At 39.2% G+C, this 17,321-nt stretch overlaps 1 protein-coding gene across 1 annotated transcript in view; it reads left to right on the top strand.

Moving 5' to 3' along the window:
- Window positions 1-834: 834 nt before the first annotated feature.
- Window positions 835-17,321, top strand: part of THSD7A (thrombospondin type 1 domain containing 7A) — a 266,483-nt gene continuing 249,996 nt past the window's right edge. Inside the window, exon 1 of the mRNA XM_058019397.1 lies at window positions 835-900. The gene's annotated coding sequence lies outside the window, so the exon portion shown is untranslated. The remainder of the gene's footprint in view (window positions 901-17,321) is intronic.

Here is a 17,321-nt window from a genome sequence, read left to right as displayed (position 1 = left end):
AGTTTCTGACATCCAGAAAGGAAAACCAAATATTTCCATTATTTAGAAAGAGAAACAGAACAATGATTGGATAAGCTTTTCATGATATGCAGTGAATATTCATCTTTCTAAGATAGATACACTCCAGGAAAATGTATGAGGTTTTGTCATTGGCTGTTTAATAATTCCAGACATTGATGATTTACGCCAGACCTGGAGAGCGCAGTGTTTGCCTGCCATCTGTCCCAGCTAATCTCCAAATTCCATCTACAAACGTGGATGACTTACAACTTCCCTGATTAATGTCATCTATCATTTTCTTCATAACACAGAGCAATTAATCTCGGCTGGTCCCAGGGGTCCGCCGCAGTAATAGGTTTGTGGGGGGTAGAAACAACCCGCAGAAGTCTGTTTGGAAAGAACACCCTTTAACACCCTTTCCTCACATCCCACCTCACTCCCCATTATTACTTCTTTCCTTTATTATTCCTTTTTGTGTGTGTGTGTGGTATTTCCCCCCCTCTCGCTGCTGTCTGACGCGCTGTCGGCGCTCCGGGATCTCCCGGCGGTGGCAGCGGGCGCGGTGCCCGCGGGGCCGGGCTCGGCGGCGCGGTTCGGGTGGGTTCGCTCTGCCGCACCCGCGGGGCAGCGGGCAGGTGCCCGCACGGCCGGGCGGGGGAGGACACGCGGGAGAGGAGGGAGGGCGGCCGCAGCTGCATTGCGGATGGAGCGCCGGCTCCCGGGGAGGCGCGGCCCGTGATGCCGGGGGCGGGCGGAGGCCCGCGGAAGGCGGCGTGGGCGGCGCGGGGCACCGGGGGCGCGGAGCCTCCGCCCCGCCGCAGGAGGGAGGGAGAGGGAAGGAGGGAGAGAGGGAGGTGCCGCCGCCGTGTCCCGGCTTGGGCAGCGCAGCGGCGAGGGGCGGTGAGTGCGCGGGCGGGCGCTCACGGCGGCGGGAGGTGCGGGGAGGTGCGGGTCCATGCGGGGATGGGGCGGGAGCTGCTTGCGGGCGGCCGCGGAGCCGGGCCTCACGGCCTCACCTGCGTCCTCCCCTTCGCCCTCCCCTTCGCCCTGTCGCCGCCGCTCGGCTCGGTCACGGCGGACCCCGTGCGTGCCGCGTTCCGGCAGCGGTGCGGCTGCTCCCGGCGCGGAGTTGCGGAGGGGCCGGGCGGCGGCTGGGAGAACTGTTTGCTCAGGGTTCTTGTGGGTGTCACGCAGAGTTTTGCGCTCTCAGAGCCGCTGCTCGGCTGTGGATGCGCCCTTGGTGGGGAGGCAAAGCAAAAAGGCGTGACGTGAAGCCCATGCCTATAAAAAGTAAAAAGGCCGTCGGAAAAGGTTTGCCCAGCGCCCCGTGAGCGAGCCTTTGGCCCGGGACTGAAGCTGTCATTGGCTTTGCGAAAGCCAATAATTGCTATTTTAAGGAAAAAACCTCTCGTTTGTCCGGTGCATTTGTGCGTGTTGTCGGAGCAGGGCTGTGGTTGCGCCCTTTAAACACGCCGAGTGCCGCTCCGAGCCCGGGAGCGCTCAGCGCTGGCACTGACGCGCTCGGGCTGCGTTTGGTAACGGGACCGGCGGAGCTGAGGCTGCAGGAGCCGCCGAGACTCATCTGGAAAGAGAACAGGGGGCGTGGGGACAGTCTTACATCGCGTACGGTTAGATGACTTCTGGAGCTCTCTTAACCAACCACAAGGAATGTGAAGAACAAGGCATAATTAAAAAAGAAAATAAAGGCTAGTAGTAAAGGCTGTTGGCATAAAGTTAAATTCAAGTCACGGATGTTTCCTTTTAATAATTCAGCCTAAGTGAAATGTAAATCTGTGTTATTATGGAAACTGAAAAAAAGTGGTTCTGGATTATGAGTGTGGCTTTCTATGTTGTGTGAAATATTTTATGTCTAACACTGAGTTTGGGAGGCTTAATTCTGAGTGAATTTCCTGATGTGGCTACATTTAACAATTTATAAATCAGCACTAAATTCAGAGAAGCTGCACTGAAGAAAGTTGGTTTAACAGACTCGAACTTCACTAAAAATGTCCCCTTTCTAAAGACTGACCAGGTCATCCTTTAGTTTTAATACGTGTAAGATAACATATTAAAATAATTTGCTCCTTTTGTATAGGTCACAGGACCTATGCTGTCCTTTCCTGACTTTAGTTCTCTTTTGCCAAAGGCTCTGTTGAAAAAGCCATTTTTTATAAGAAGTCTCTTTGAGAGTACCTGGAAGACAGTCAGGGACAATTGTTGTGAAAGTCACTTGAGAACATCATGCTGTGCTTTGGGAGCAGGTGATTTTCTTAGGTACAAGTTGTCCATGACTTGTTCCTGTTTCAGCTATACTATTGGCTTTACTTTGGAATGACTCACTTTCTCCTAAGGCCATTGATATAATAAGAGACAATAATTTAGAGATTGTAAGGGTTTTTTTTAAAAATCCAGATTTATGTGACTGGTTCATTTTGTGAGGCCTGTTCTGACTTGAGATTCAGAAGGACTGTAGAGATGTTTCTTCTTGTTATGTTATCAGATGCTTCATTGGTTTTATGGCACTACTCTGGAGTAATGCAGGTTTTCTTGTGAGATGGTATGGGCTCTTATTCATCACTATTTTGTCTCCTTGGAACAGATTAAGTCTTAATATTGTCAGGGGCTTGCCTTTGTAAACTAAGGAATTTGGAGCATCTCTAGCAACTACCACATTATTTCTGATGCTTTATAATACATTTTCCAAGGCAGTACAAAATACCAGAAATTCCAGCTGTGGTTAGGCCCTTGGAGTCCACATTTATCTCCCACATTGTGCATTTTATGACAAGGAGGAGTAGTGGGAGGCTGACAAAGTGATAACACTGTGATATAGCACTTCTATAGGCTATACATCACACTAGTGTACCATATATTACAGCAATCATATCTAGCGTGTCTGTCACAGCTGGCCAGAAGATCTGATGGGAGGGGTTGCTGCACTCAGGCCTGCCATCCACATCCACAAGAGAGCAACAAAGTCTTTATTTGGATCCTGTTGAAACACTAATGTAGACAGTAGAAAAAGAGAACTTTACTGTACTAGGTTGTACTTGAGACTAAATTTTTTATTGAATTAATAAACTTAATTGAAGTAGTAAAATCCCATGCTTTCCATTCTTTGTAATTCCTTAGGTCAGCATGTGTAGGGTGAAATACCTTTTCACTTATGTCTTCCTGACTGCTTTGAATTTTAAAGGTGTAAGTCATTGGTTGATCACACTTAATTGATAGATAACCAATATCCCAAATGTATTTGTAATGTAATCAGGAAAAGAAAGAATTTTAGTTTTTATTTTAACAGCTGCAAAGCTGTATTAAATTGATTTTTATCCATAGCAGTGTAACTTTTCTAGCTCTATTTCATTAGACTGACAAGTAAATGTGTAGATAATATAAAAGATATCCTAGAATTTCTTATTTTAATTTGAAAAAAAATCTTGCATCTTCATTTACTTTATTTTGTGCTTGAGACTTTTACTTGACAGAGGTTGCAACCAGGACTGAATGTCTTGTGAAGGAGATGCAGGAAAATATGAGCTGGAATGCTAATATTCACATAGATCACAGGTTTCACTCTGCTCTGATGGACTGTGATGATGTAAAAGTTACTCTTCCTTTCAGAAGCAAAACTATTCATGAGCTAAATATATTCAATATCTTCTTTGAGCTGTTAGTTTATCATAAGCATAGAATGCCTGTCAGAACTGTGCCCTCAACTCAAATTACCACATACAAGGCAGGTATCCAAATAATATAAGAAGTGGTTGTTGCATTTATTTCAATTCACAGACCATGAGCAATTTTACAGTAGTCAGTTTGCCATTTAAGTTTTGATTTATGCAGGCCAGTTTTTCTTAATTGTGTGTGTTAGGCCACTTGGAAATAATTTGCATACTACAAGCAGAAAATTACTTTTGTAATATATGGGTACCCACTTTAATATCTGCTTTAACTTTCACATGGTTGACTGGTGGTATGTGGATACATAGTAGCTTTCTTGAAATTTATGTATGAAGACCAAGTCTCTCTTTCCACAGTTGTCCTTATCTCCTCAGTCATATATTTGGCAAAGATGTTCCTATCCAAGCAGCTGAAGTTGTGGTCTTTGAATGATGTTGTAATTAATTCATTAGTCCTCATATTCATTAGTCCTCATATTCATATATAAATATGTAACCTATTTAAGATTTGTTTTGTGATAGAAACTTGGAGGAGAAATAAAGGTAATATTTACCTGGATGGTCATATAAAGTAGCAGTGGGAAAAGCAAAACGTAATTTTATGATGCATGTGTAGAGAGGGTTCTGAAAGATTTGGTAAATATAATAGTATAAACTCACACTTTATGATGAGAGGAAATGTTCTGATCACTCATATTCAAGAAGAAATAATTGAAATTGGGTAGGTGCTGTAAAGGGCCAATAGGATGGTCTGGTCATGAGGAGATAAGAGGTCCTGATTTGTTTGACCACGTGAAATGAAAGCTATGTGGGACTCCATGGACTCCAGGACTCCATCTGCAAACTCAGGAGGACACTAGCAGAAGGGAAGCAGAGGCTTTTGGTAAAGAAAATTGCTCTCAAGAGAAAAACTGACTACTACCCTTGAAAAAATTGTCTTGCAGAAATTTGGAGAACATCCTCCTGTAAGAGCACATGGGTTGTAGAACACCCAGTGGCAGCAGAGAGTCGTTGGGAAGTACTGCAGGAGTTTTGAGATGGAGTTTCTCTATTTTTCCAGAAGGGATTATATGTGCCCAGGAAGTGTTTGCATTTAGCTCCCCTCCAAGGTTTAAATGTCGTGCCATGCAGCATGCCAGTCCAGCTCTCCTTTCAGGCTGTTTATAATGAAGCTTCAGAAACTCTTCATTGCTTTTTGGTGCTTGCCAATGTTCAGCCCCTCTTGAGTGATTGATTGTTCGTCTACGTCAGCTTTAAGCTGCTTCTTGCTCCTTAGCAGGCTAAAGCTGTATTGTGTGCAGCCTGCCTTTCTATTCTTGATTCTTTTGCATTTGCTTCAGCAGATCTCTGGGCTGGCTGAAGTGGGACATAAATCTCTTCTGCTCACTCACTCCTCAGCCTGTACTTAGGTCTGTGTCTTCCTCTGAATGACTTTATAGGCTTGTTGGGGTATTTGTTGTTGATTTTTTTGACTTTTGGGACTTGGCTGGGCCCTCTTGGCTGGGCTCTTTTGTTGGGAGAGATTTTTCTGGAGTGGTTTTGTGTTAGGAAAGAGAAACTTACGGGATTTTTTTGGGTTTTAGGTTTTTGTTTATTATTATCTTATTTAGAGTTTTGTACATTGTCTATACTGGACTTGAGTGCACTGGAAAAGCACCACAAAAATGGCTAACAATCTTTGTTACAAGGTTTTTTAAAGCTGAAATATCCAATTAAGAACTGACACCTAGATTATTTCCCCTTTTAACTCAATAACTGATCCCCAGGAGCCCACGATGCAGATTTTTCTACTCAATTACAAAATGCTACCCAAATCCATAAAGAAAGAGAAGCATGAAAAAGAAATCCAGGATAACACCATGTGTCCTCCATCTTGCTTCCATCCACAACATACTAAAAATCCCAAAACCTAAATTTCTCACCAAGTGATACACCTAAACTACTCTCTAAAATCTATTTCACACTTTTGTGGATTCTAGTCTATCTTGAAGTTTAGGAAACCTTCTCCATGAATGAGGGTCAAAGTCAGTGCTCCCCTGGTGGTCAGGCACCCCAGAGCAGACAGAGAAATATTCCTGGTGCCCTGGGTTTCCACATACACTCTTACAAATTTCTTCTGAAAACACATAATATTCAAAATGTTTTCAAATGAGAGCTGTTTGGTAAAGGAATATAAAAAAATTGGCAACGTAGATATTTTTAGACATTCTTCTGTCACCCTCACATACCAAAAGCAGTGAGGAAAGGGAATGTAGTAGTTTGTGGAGCTGAAATTCTGCTAAAAATGACAGATTTTTAAAATAAAATTTTAGAAGAGCTTTAGTCTGCTGAATCTTGTTGGCTTTTTTATCTCTCATTTTGTGTTGTGTGTAAGAGAGTGTAATTTTGCTTTTGTCTAGTATGCCAGCATCTCTGGTGGAACTATTCACATTTCAGATAGCAGCACAGGGTTCTGTTTATCCCTCTGTTGTTCCTTAGAGATGTCTTTTGGATGAATCCGTTAGCAACCATAGCAGAGTGTGTGCTGTACTCTTCCTGCTTCAAGTCAGGATGTCAAAGTTTGGCAAAAGTCGCTCTGTCCCTTGGAGGGTCTTTAGGTAACCTGGTGCTTTGGGACCATTTGTTTGTCCGTTTGTAGGGTAGAAAAAGGTTTACTTCTAATGTAACTTTATTTAGTAGAAAGGTACTTTACATGAGTAATTTTAAGTAGGTTCCATCTGGAGAAAGGTAAGTCTGTCTCTCTTCCCTGGCCCAAGACCAGTGGTGGTGGTGGCAGTATGGAAGTGGGAGTCTAAAAGTCATCAAACAGATGAGTTTGAAATAGGGGTGTGATCACCCAGCCAGAGTGAAAATAGCTGTGAGACCCATATTTATACCATGGTTAGGAAACTTGGATGATTTTTTCATTATGTTTATGAAATTATTTGCCTCCTGTCTGTCTTTTTGCATCTGTAGTCTTGATTACTGTACACTCTTTTGGTTTTATTTTTGTTTAAGTAACATCTCCCTTTTACTTACTATTCACTTTATTCCTCCTACTCTTATGTTTTTTAGTGTCTGCAACTTCAGAGGCAGTGGAAAGCTTAAATTTAAATTTTTAAGCAAATGTGTCTTTTGGGTGAAAATTCCAGGTGTATAAGGTCTAATAGAATTATATTGAAGTATACGTGGGTAACTTACAAGTACTTGGTTTTTAATAATACTTCTGGACAGAAATTTCATGGAGTCTTTAGTGTTACTTTAGCTGAAAATTTTAGCCAAGTTGTAAAATTATTTAATTTAAGGTAAATTACCTAAAGGAGGAAATAAACACATGGTTCTTGCCTCAAGTAATGTTCTATATGGGATCTTTACTACACAAAGATTGAATTGTGGTATCTACCAGAAATGCAGATAGTCCTTTTGATATTTGTAATGTCCTTGGAAGAAAAACCTACATTTTGTAAGAAGAACAAAAAAGGTATTTAATGAATGTAGTAATTTTAACAACTAATAATTATATCCTATATTTATTGGTCTTTCTCTTTTCTTTGTGTTTCTCTAAGCTTGTTTGTTTGTTTGTTTGAGGAAAGAGAATAAAAGTGAGGAGAAGCCTACCCCAGATCAGTCAGTAACAATTTAGTTATCATGTTATCTGCTGCCTTAATGCATGCATAGTTTTTAAGTCCTACTTTGAAATTAGCCAATAAATTAAAAAAAAACGAATCAGAAATCTGTATTTAAAAAAAATGAACATTATAGAAATATGCTTCTTGGTGCTGTGAATTTTCTTTAAATATATGCTGGTCAAAGTACTTGGATTCAAAAGGCTTCTCCTGCTTTGCTTTCAGGGGGACCTAAAGTATAAATGCAGTATTTTATATTCCCCCGAGTCTTTAAGAGTTCAGTTTTGTCACTGAAGGGAGATGTATTCTCCCATTGACTTTAATATATGTAAGACTGGATTCCAGTAGTCCAGTAACTAAATAAGATGATAGTGTTCCTCCAATTAGATAAATACAAAAAAGATTAATGTTAAAATAATTGAGGACAGATAAAGACGTTTTGAGAAATCCACTACAGTGACAATGTGATTATGTGGATTATCAGTTGCATGTAAATCTTACTAAGGATGATGGATAGAAATCCCAGATAGAAACAGTTGTAACAATGCACCTTTTGTGGTCTCTGAAATTAATTTAATAAATGTTTTGGAGATTGACTAATACATGGATAGTGACCTTTTTGTTTAGGTCAGTGCGAAGTCAAATATATCTTGGAGATTAGTATTGATCAGAATAAAGCCAAAATCAATCTTGGATTTTGAGGGTCATTACACTTGGAAATAGGATGCAATACTGCAAATGTTGGTTGTGGAAGGTTTTACAGTAATTATGGGAAAATAATCTTTTACAAAGGTGCAGTATCTAACAAAACAGATCAACTGCTAAAAGATTAGTTATTTAAATAAGTAATAAATTCAGCTCATTTCAGGTTTCCTTAGTTTGAGAGATGATATCCAACAAAAAGTTGTTTTAATAACCATTAAAGTTGGTAATGAAGTTTCCTTTTGCTTCAGTGCTGGAGGGAATTTGCCCTCCCTGTTTGGAAGCCATAAACTGGTGTTTAGGAAAAGGTTAACCTATGTTTGTTTAGAGAGGTTTAGTTTGTTTGGTTTTTTTAAATGGTAAAGTCTCTTCTGGCTTGACTCTTTTCCTTAGATGTTTTGGTGAAACTTATTTGTGCAGTTGTAGAAGTACAAGTGGAAGAAGTAAATTACAATACAATGTATCTTTGGAATATTGCATAGCAAGTAAAATCAATTTAAATGAAGGGGAACTAATGTTGCTTGCTATGTCAGAAATCTTTGAACAGAACTTTTTGTTTTTGTCTTTAATAGATTTTTTTTTGTTGATTTTTTTTCTGGTATAAAGTCTCTGGCTTCTGCAGCTCATTTAAACATAACCCGGTGGAAATTTTTAAGTATCCTACCTGAGAGTTTTCAAGAGAAGTGAATCTGTGAAGATCTGAATTGACTGAAATGCCTATCTTGTATTAAGTGAAATAATGCAAATGGTATTTTGTAGAAGATTCCTCTATAAAAGATAAAGTTTTCCCCCTTATATTCAGAACCTGTTAAAAAATGAAGGTTGTTTTGTTTATTTTTTGCACAGAAATCATCTTCTGATATAACTTTTTCTGCAGAGAGCCCTGGATGGTGTTCTCCACAATTAATCACTACAACTACATTGATATCTGTGATTATACTTTGGACTGTCACCTAGGCTTATATATTGAAGTTCCAAAAACTATATGTAAGCTGATGGATTGTGCATTTATATTTATTTTAAAATGGATACATATTTCTAATCTTAGTGATGTGTTTGAATGCAAATAGAAGTCTCTGTGTTCGTGCGCATGTGCATGTTTCAGGGACCATGTACCACTCTCCTTAAAAATGAAAGCCCTATATAAATGCAAGCTATTGATATTGGAACTGATCTTCAAAGCTGCTCCATTTAAAGATATTTAACTATTAATAATGAGCTACATTACAGATACATTAGTTCTTATTCTGAGAGATCAAAGTGCCATGGTTATAGATAGCAGTTCTCAGGCTGTAAATGTCCTTTTACCTGAGCAGCTCTTCTTATCAGTGGACTTCTCTTGAATTTCTCATAGTAGTTATCCTCAGAGGAAATCTGTGGTGGGTATATTAAGAAATTTGCCTTATTTGTACCTGAAATAAGACTTTGAAATGTATTGCAGAATACATTACTGCTGAAATGTAATGCAGGAATCTAGAGAGGACTCATATATGCCGGCTCTTGCCGCAATGATATTTGCTTTGGCAGAATCAGCCAAAAAAAGACAACAATTCACTAGAAACCCCTCATAAGTGATTTTCAGAATAATATTGCTTAATGATCAGAATGAAGCTACCTTTAAAAATATCTCAGAAAATGGGGACTTTTACTGTAGAAATATCATTCTTCTTACTGAAGTATTTTGGATGAAATTTGCAAGATTTCCCAATGGACCTTCCCCCATGGGATAGTGTATGGGTCAGTTTTACTAAGTAGAGAATGTTTGTCCCCAACTGCTCCCCATTCCTCTGGTTCAAGGACTAATAAGAGAAGATAGTAGAATTGAGTTAAAGAATTTTCATTGCTTAGGTTGTCCAAAGAAGGAATTAGTATAGTAATTGTATTATAATAGTAAATTTATATATTCTGATTTTTGATGCTTTGGTTTTCCTTCAATTAAACTAATGGATAGCGATCAGAAAAAGTAGTGATTTTTCTGTTGTGCTCAACCTTTATATTAATATTTTTTTACTCTAGTAATTATTAAATAAAACATACAAAGAACTAATTTACCTTGAGCTGACTAGTGAGCCCCAAATGCCTGTGAATTCTGCATATCAATCTTTTCCGAGTATGGAATTCAAATGCCAATATATTTAATGTGCAAGACCTTTAATGCAGAAAAATATATATAATGAAAAGTCATGAAGCCACCTGATTAATTTATTTAGTTAGTTTTGAAGAGCCCACTCAAAATGGGTCAGGCTTGCACTATTTGAGCTGACTTTGAGAAAGTTTGGAGGCAGTAGGTAACTTGACCTATATTTTTGAACTGGGACTTTTAGAAACTGGGCTGAAGGAAAAATCTTGTAAACTTCTTTTGATGCACGGAATTATTGAAGTTTGGACACTGACTTAATCTCGTTCCAAAAACTCATATATTTAATGTGCACCTGAGTTAGAGGCTGCTTTATTTCTTCATCTGAGAGTTTTAAGTGAAGTTTATTATAATTTTATCTGCGTAAGAGCAGAGGAGGCTCAAGTTGCATTTATCCGGGCATGTGTCTATTAAAAAGGTATGTCTGAAAAGTGATTCCTTCTGATTTTTAATGATTTGTTGCTTCTTCCAGTAGTGGAATTGAGTATTTTAGAAGTAAAACATTCTTTTTCTCTTTTAAAAAGATTAAGAATGTTACAGAACTGATATTGATACTGTTGCAAAGTGCTACTGCTTTGATTGGTGTCACAAGTCTCCAATATGTTTTGATCAGCTCTGTCTCTGGCTATGTTAATATGCTACAGTTTCTCAGAAAGCACATCACAGTCCACATCCTTTGCCTATTGTGCTATTACCTGTTCATCACAGAAGAAACAAATTGTCTGACTTTTGAGTTGGAAAGATTTATGGAAATTTCAGTCTATTCTTAATTTAAAAAAAACCCCTGTTAATAGCATTAGTAAAAGTGTGATGTTGGGAATGCCTGCCAATGATGTGACTTGGTGTGTTGCTTTTTTAATTACTGTCTCTACTTTTTCCAAGTGGAAAGATGGCCACCAGAATACAAAAAAAGTTTGAGAAAGAAGAGGTATTTACCCTTAGTTACTGCAGTTTTTCTTTTGCTGATCTAGATTGCCCTCTTTTAGTTTTTCCAGGTCTTTCAAAATCCTCTACTAAGTCCCAATAGCTCTTATTTGCTAGGATTTCTGCATAAAAGAATGACCTATAACTTGTTTTTTTTTTTATATAGGAGACGCCTGTAGTGTTCAAATAGATTTACACTTGGGCTTTTTGGCACTGACTACCCCTAGTATTCTGTTGTAATTCAGTATTTTATATGCTGACTTAATGGGGCTTTACAAGTTTCCCATGAGCATGTGCAAGGACCACTTGAAAATGGAGGAAGGTGGGTGTAGAAATCATCCAGCACAGAGAAAATTATGGCATGATCTGATCAGCTGATGCCAAGGACATTGTAAAATTTACTCTAGATGGGGTCCTTTTGGACCACTTTTATATTCCCTTTACACCATTTGCAATACTTTAAATGATGCTGCTTTCTGGGCAAATATCTTCCAATTAACAGATTGTAATAAATGTCGTTCTGTGGGTCTGTGTTAGAAGAATGTGGTGGTTTTCAGATCATTTTGCCTGCCCTATTCAAGTTTTTAGGAGCCTTTGGGACTATCACTTTTTTCTTCCGTATTCCAAAAGGAGCTTGTGAAGACATGAAGAAAATATCATAACTCTCTGTCATGATGGCAGCAGATTTGGTGACCTAACTGCTTAGTGAACTTGCAGATTCATTTGAAGGATACTTATTTGGGGAAAAGAGCAAGTATTTGGCACAGTTTTGCTACAATCAGCTTTCTAGTGTCAATTCTTTGTGTCAGAGTAGAAGTTTTACTCATGGGTAGCAGTGGTTACATGGCTCCCATCTGAATGCTGCAGGGTCTTTGTGTATGCTTGAGGCATAACTTGTCATAAAAGTGCTACTGATGAAACAAAAGCCCTTTCCTGTTTGTTTTTTTTTTTTTTTTGTCCTAATTGCCAAATAAGAAGTACAGAGAATGAAGACTAACAATGCTTACTGAAATAATGCAAAAGAAAAATAAAGCTATTCAACTAAAGTAATTAGAAAGTTTTGGTTGCTTAACTTCTGTGATTTTCTTTTTTTTTTTTATTTTTTTTTCTGTGTAATACTGTGGTTAGCCCTACAAGCAGTTTCCTAATGCAATATCTTTATAGGGACTGAAGCACAGCTTAAGCATGGCAGGCAATTACAATTCAGTGCATGAGGCGTGGGAAGAGTGACTTTGGGAAAAATCAATTTGTGAGGCATTTTAAAAATTAACTTCTGTCATTTTTGTTTGCTTCTTCCTCATGAACAAAGGAGACTTTCTTTTGGAAATATAAATGGAAATGTATGCTAATGAGTAGAAAACTCCTTCATGAACTCCAAGAGAGGGTTACAATACCAAGAAGAACTGAGATTCTGGTTTCAGGCTTCATGAGCTGAAGGATGCTGTTTGAAAAAAATTCTGCCTCAGGTCACAGCTAAAACATTTATTTAACTAGCCTCATTATAAAGCTTTATAGACTTCCAAGAGAAATTAATAATTCAGAAGGACATCTGTTAGTAAATAATTTAAATAACCATTTTTAAGCTAACAGTCATTAGTTACCTGTGTAATATTTCTGAAGAACAGTTCTCCAATTGAAAACAATGTGTGGCAAGACAAGAAGAGAATAATTTGACAGTCTTCAATATATGAAACACATTCATAGTATTTAATGATTTATACTTTACTGCCTTCTGTAATCCTCATTTTTAGCATTTGACCTTCAGAGTATATTGTGACAATGAATTGCACAACACCAAAGCTTCTGTAAAAAAACTGTTAGTTGCATTTGAGACTTGTCAGTAATTTTATTAAATGGCCTCTAGTTTGTAAGCCTCAATTTGTCTTTCATACCTTTGATTTTATGGATTTCTCATCTAGCCACTCTGTGTGCATTTCTCTTTCATGATGAAAGACACTTTTTTAAAATCTAAAAGTCACAGTATAATCTTTGAGCATCCATGTTATGCCCTGTGTCTTTTCTAGTTCTTCTCTGTAATGGTGTAAAACAAACAACAACTGGAATTCGAGATACTTTCATGAAGTCACATTTTGAGGATTCTTGCTTTGCTATCGAAATCTTTTCCAATTAAATCTCCTCCCACTCTGTCCCATTGCCAAAATGAATAGATTTTTCTCTGCTGCTGGACATCAAGGAGGCATTTTCAGACTGTTGTTCTTGATGACTTTAAAATGCCATTCTTATAAGCTGGTATAGAGCCCATCTCTGTTTATTTGTAATTGGGTTTGTGTGTGTATTTTTGTAATACATCACTTTATGTTTATAGGCAGTGGATTTCACCTGTAATTCAACTTTCCACACTTGTGTGAAAGCCTTCTGCAGCTTTCATCATTCTGAATTATTGGCAGGTATGTTTTTCCTTCATTACCAATTTTTGAACAGTTAATTTTCTTCACTTACATGTGGAAATGTAAATATTTCTATCTACAGATGGATTAAATATATTATATTTTAGAGATCATATATCCATAATATATATTTATACTTATGCAATGTGTTGTAATGAATTAATTCCTTTATAGATGCAATATATCCTCTAATTCCTGTATAATTTCTGTCTTCTGTTGTGCTCTTTGTGCTACTGTTAAATACACATGCAGTAGATACTCATAACTGGTCTATTTATGTTGATTAAAACACCATTTTACACAGAAGTGTGTGTTTATGCACATACATGAATTCATATACTCCCATATTTGGTTTTACCATCAATATAAAAGTACAATCATGTTTAATCTTAGCTTTACTGGTAATTTTCATATGTTATGCTTAATCCTTATGGTGCCGGTTTTGTAAAATTGCCAGAGACAATTCCTAATTTTGTAGCCATTTTTTCTACTGTCAAAATTATGTTGCATGAGAGCTCATCATGGGGTGCCCAAATCTAAGACTTATACAGAGATGCTTAAAAATGGCAGCTGGCATCAAAACTAATTTTTAATAATCCCACATCTGCAATGAGGATTCACCTGGTGACAGTAATTTTTTTGGGGATGGAGGGGAGGCCCTGGAGTACAAGACTAAATTATTTTAATGATGTTTAAACTTTGTAAAGCTCTGGCTCTGTGGTTTTAACTTTTGCTGCAGTGGGATAGAGCAATTGTGATTTACAAACGATTCACTGTAATTTTGCAAGTGTTTGGAAATAGCTGTCTGGTAGAGAAGTTCCACAACTGGAAAATATCACTGAAGCCCAGTCTGCAGAGATCAGTGACATTTCATTCCACCTGTCTCTTGCTGCTCTCTCCCTACAATTGCTGTTGTATCCTGGGGAGATTTGGTCACAGAGGAACCAGAGGGGCTCATACCTTCCTGAAGCAGCACAGGAGCTGCATAAGGAGCAGCAATATCTGTGTGTGTGCTCCCATCACAGGTGCCAACGCTGCCATGGCAGCAGTGTTCCTGGGCAGGGGGTTTGCTGAGCACATGGGGATGTTCCGTGGGCTTTGGGAATCCTCACCTGGGGGAAAGTTCCTCTGTCTGTGTGCTCTGCACTTACACAGCAGAGCCCCAGGGACTCGCTGGCAGCTGAGTGCTGTCCATGGGCAGTGGTGAAAGGGAGGGTTAGAGCCAGGTCAGGGCTGCTCACCTGCTGTCAAAGGTTATGGTTTGAAGTGTTTTGTTGTCTGTGTGCAATAGTAATGCTGCTTTATGTCACACCTGGGGCCAGTCAGACACTGAGAGGGCTCCACTGAGGGTGTTCCATGTGGTTACTTCTTGGTGTGTTTGGATGTGCTTCCCGTCTAGGAATCCATAAGCTCATTTAAAATATGGCTCTTAGCCCATGGTGGGTAAGGACATCCTTGTTGGTTGTTTTTCTTGCAGTTGAGTGTGACAAAGAGCCTCTGTTTGTTGAGCAAACTCAGTAAAGAGTTCAGCTGTGTCTGAACAACAGTGTTAAGGAATATCAGGCTCTCCAAACAACCCAGAAAGGATTATACCAATTTTTTTTCCAGCTGAGAGGCTGTATTAACAAAATAAATAAAACTGAAGGAAAACAATTACCTCCTTGCTTAAATAAACTTGGAGAGTTTTTTAAAATGTGTTTGAAATCTGGATGTCACATTTAAACTTAATTAAAGATGGAAAGATGCATGGTGAGATTGAGCCAATGTCTCCTAGTCAGCTTTGCACTGCAGTGCTTCCAGCAGAAAGTTGTTGCAATGAGAAGCTGAGTTTGGATGAATTTCTCTTGCTGTTTTGTTTTAAAGTTTATTTATTTTGGGTTTTGGGGGTTTTGTTTTGTTTGTTTTTTCTTCAGAGAAGTGCTTCTCAAGTACTGTTTATATGGTGTGACCTCCTGTGTGATATTGATTATAATTAATGTTGAAATAGAGTGCATCTGCATTTAATTTTAAAAAGAATGAGCTGGAAAGCATTGCTTAGGCTTGGAATTGTACTTTGTTTTCATGCTAAGATGTGTTACTTCTTGTTAGGAGAAGAACCAAATGTTTGCATGTGTCTTGAAATGGTCCCATTTATTGGATGTGAGTGCTTTTATATGAGTTCCAGTTTAAGCAGTGATGGCAAGGCTTAGTCTGAAGATTTTTGATAACAGTAGGAATTCATGTAGGAATTATATTTTCTTGATTTAATCTTGCCTGTCAGCTATGAAGAGTTGTGCCTTGTGGTTTGCTGTTTATTAATTAGCTTTTGTCTGGTAAGCACAGGATGGAAATTTACTCTTGTAGGCAAAGTCAAAACCTCAGAGGGCTGAGGTAGAGCCATTTCTTACCCCTGGCCTCAGAGGGAGCCAGGATAAGCAAGAAATGTTGCCTGTCTTCTTCCGTGGTGCTATTTTCTCTATAACTCCTCATCTGAATGAAAAATTGCTGGGAAAAAATAGACAAATTCATAGGAACTTTAGTTTCTCTCATTCAATAATCTGATTTATGTGAGAATACTTTTTGTTTGTTGGTGTTAGAAATAACCAAAATAATTAAGACAAAGGATGACTCTGTGACTGTTTTTCTGTGAGAGATAATTAAAAACTAAACCCGTGATTAAAATTTAGTGTTTGTTAAAGTATATTCAGTCAGGTTTGTAAGAAGAGGAAGGATCTAGCAAGAGGTGGTTGTTTCACTGCATTAAATACCATATCTGCTGAAACAGACTTTCTTTTGTGTGTGCTTCTGCTTCTTCTAGCATTACAAAAACAAATACATCACTTGAAGGTACAAGGTGACACATTCTTGGGGTCCTCTCTACATAGGATTGACATCCACCTTCACTTTAAGTCAACCAGAAGTTGGACAGAAGGTGCTGTGCACTTGTTAAACTCTGGATGAGACCTGAACTACTTTCCATTGGCAAATTACTCTTTTTACAGGTTTTTCTCTGGCTTTAATACAAAATAGGATTAAAACCTGCTGAACTTTAATCCTGTTATAACATTTTGTTACCTCACATGGTTAGCTGACTCCAAGTTAAGTATTCTGTGGCAAGATTTGTCCATGACTGGTGTCTCTCAGGGACCAGTGCAATACCACTGGTCCCTCTTCAGCCCCTTGCTGTGAAAAATGTTTCACTTTAAATCATAATGCCTCGATTTTAGTGTTTTGGTTGTCCTGTTGCTTGTGGCACTGCAGGAAATTCCTGGGGCAGGACATTACTGATGAGCCCTGGGGTGGAAAGCCCTGATCTGCTCCCATTGCTGCAGGACAGAGCTGACTGAGGCAGGGACCCTTGCTCCAGCTCCAAGGGGCCAAGCAGTGGCCAGAGCTGCCCTTGTATTGAAGCTCAGTCACCTGAGCAGGGCAGGGGCACCTCTGGCAGCTTCTGCACCAGCTGCTGCTCCCAGGCACTTGAGGAAGCTCCCGAGAGCGAGCTGTGTGGTGTACCCAACACACAAAGCAGTGCCCATGGTGTGGCTGTGCTCCCTGCTGCTGCCTGGGGTGGGGACAGGGCTGCCTGAGCCCCTGTGGCTGGCAGAGATCTCAGTGCCCTTTAATTGGCATCCCGTGGCTGGCTGCTCGTCTCCCCTGCCTGCAATGCACAGCGCGTCCCCCTGCAGTGCCACTCTGCTGGGACTTGTCATGCTGGCACGGACCCTGTCCCTCTGGGGGTCCTATCAGCACTGCTGTCCTCAGGATTGTTTTTCAAGACATGGTTATCAGTTTAATTTGCTTAAAATTTGCCGTAAGGAGAAATAGGCAATGAGGTCTTTCTTCCTGGGAGGAATTTGCACCAGGCAAAACCTGTCACAGAGCATTT

Source organism: Melospiza georgiana, chromosome 1 (genome assembly GCF_028018845.1).
Source record: "Melospiza georgiana isolate bMelGeo1 chromosome 1, bMelGeo1.pri, whole genome shotgun sequence".
Lineage (NCBI taxonomy): Eukaryota > Metazoa > Chordata > Aves > Passeriformes > Passerellidae > Melospiza > Melospiza georgiana.
The sequence above is the reverse complement of the archived record's forward strand: the minus strand, read 5'-3'. Positions and strand labels throughout refer to the sequence as shown.